This window comes from Cavia porcellus, unplaced genomic scaffold, assembly GCF_034190915.1.
Source record: "Cavia porcellus strain 051 isolate PalLab524CR breed Dunkin Hartley unplaced genomic scaffold, mCavPor4.1 scaffold_4, whole genome shotgun sequence".
Lineage (NCBI taxonomy): Eukaryota > Metazoa > Chordata > Mammalia > Rodentia > Caviidae > Cavia > Cavia porcellus.
Window position 1 is genome coordinate 20,137,778 of NW_026947487.1, and position 2,189 is coordinate 20,139,966.

The following is a 2,189-nucleotide window of genomic DNA, read 5'->3' on the forward strand; positions in this document are numbered from 1 at the left end:
TGCAAAATCAGATTTGAACATTTTTAAAGGAATTTTTTAAAGTAATTACATCCACTAATCTTTTTTAATTATAATTATTTCCACTGTTTCTATGCTTATAGATCATAAATTATTTTTCTTATTTCACATAGGGCAAGCTTTTCCCAAGAATAAACACTAATATCACACTGTACCATATATTGATAAATCCATCATAGTGTGCATGACTATATAATTAGGAATGCAACATTATCCATAGAGAAGGATTCCCAAAGAGAGCTGTGATCATTGCCTATTTATAAATTACATAAATGATGAATAGAACTGATCTTGAAACTTCTTGACTCCTGTGATAACTACAAAGTCTCCTTTGTCAATATATGTATTGACCTGTGCTGAATGTGACACTATTCTCAATGCTCATTGGCATTTGGAGATTAAGCGTAGTTCTGATACTTGAAGGAGACCTGTCAATGGCAAAAAAAATTTAATGAAAATCTTTTTGTTTTAGTTGTTTTGCTGCACACAACGGGAAAAAATAGACTTTATTGAAGGGATATTATGTAGTTTATATACGCAAAGGAAAAGTAGGACAAATAAAACTGAGCATTGAAAGGTATTAACAAGCAGCCTTCGGAATCCCAGGCAGGATCTCCAGAATAGTGTCTCACAAACTGATAATGGAATAAATGTCATCATTTGTAACTTCATTAGAGATTCAGATTCCTGGGAAAGAGAGTTTGATTGACTCATCCCTTCACTGAGGCTGGGAAAAGAAAGTCTGAATTTAACAGTCCCAAAGCTACCACCGGCTTTGCAGAAAGCTGAGCAAGCAAGAGCAACAGACGCCAAGTTCCATTTTCATCTTAATGAGGTAACAGAAGCTCAGAAGTCAATACCTTCTTAAATATCCAAAAAGCAATCTTCATGTTGGCAAGTCCGTACCACAAAATGTCTTTATCAGTATTCAGTTGCAATGTATTAACTTTACAAAGACATTTCCCTGATTTGTGGTAGATTTTCAAATTTAGCCAAACATGTGATGCTTTTGCTATGAAGTATTAGCTCTAAAATAAGAGCAGAAAACCAAAATCAAGTTAGTGTGAGAGACAAAATCTACTGCTTGAGAATCCAGGATACGGCCAGGAACAAATCACTGTGAAGCAGAATAAGTAATGTCAACTATGTGTGCGATGCAGGAAAGTCCAGTTCCTGGACAGTAAAGCCAAAATGAAGCTGGAGAGAGACAAGGGACAGGGATCAGCAGGTACATGAAAAAATTATTTCAGAAAGTGTTTTGTAATCAATCAAGGACTTCTTTGGAAGCCTCAGAATCACTGGGCATATGGGAGAGAGAGAGAGAGAGAGAGAGAGAGAGAGAGAGAGAGAGAGAGAGAGAGAGAGAGAGAAGAGAGAAGAAAAAGAGGAAGAGGAAGAAGAAGAGGAAGAGGAGGAGAAGGAAGAGGAAGAAGAGAGAAAAAAACAGAAAAGAGGTAATAAAGAGACAATGAGACCTTACCATAATGGATTAAGACTCAAAAAGTTCAACAAATCCCAGGTAAGGTAAAAAATACACATTCAGATACATCACAGTACCACAGTGATTCTGCAAAACACCAAAACCAGACACAATTTGAAAGAAAAGATGACCTTACAAAGCTGAAAATTTCTTGACAGCATCACTAGAAGACTGAAATAATTTATTTCAGTGTGATAAAAGAATGATTACCAAAATGAAATCACATTCCTGCAGTCAGTTAAGTGGACTGGGTTCCTTTGCTAATGGCTGCCCAGACTGTGATGACTGCCAATAGCAATCTCTTGGTTAGTGTATGCAACCTGTGCTGGTGTGGCCTGCCGTGAGGGACCTCGAAGACACTGTTTCCTGGTAGATGTTCATGTACCTGGCCTCTTGCCATCCCCAATCGAGGTTCCAAACAGGTATCAGGAAGCCCCAGGGCAAATAGTGAGGGTCCACACTGGACAGGTTATCATGTCCATCGCCACCATGGATAACAAGGAGAATGTGACTGAGGCCCTACACAGAGCCAAGTCCCAGTTCCCTGGCCACCACAAAAGCCACATCTCCAAGAAGTAGGCCATCATCAAGTTCAATGCAGACGAATTTGAAGATGTGGTGGCCAAGAAGTGCCTCTTTACTGATGGCTGCAGGTGAAATACACCCCAAATTGTAGGTAGTCCCCTGGACA

General features: G+C 39.0%; 1 non-coding gene across 1 annotated transcript; it reads left to right on the plus strand.

Annotated features, from left to right (window-relative positions):
* Positions 1–1,726: 1,726 nt before the first annotated feature.
* LOC111753900 (small nucleolar RNA SNORA70) lies at positions 1,727–1,860 on the plus strand. The gene has a single exon (XR_002788668.1). It is a non-coding gene; the product is annotated as a small nucleolar RNA SNORA70 (small nucleolar RNA).
* The last annotated feature ends 329 nt before the right edge of the window (positions 1,861–2,189 follow it).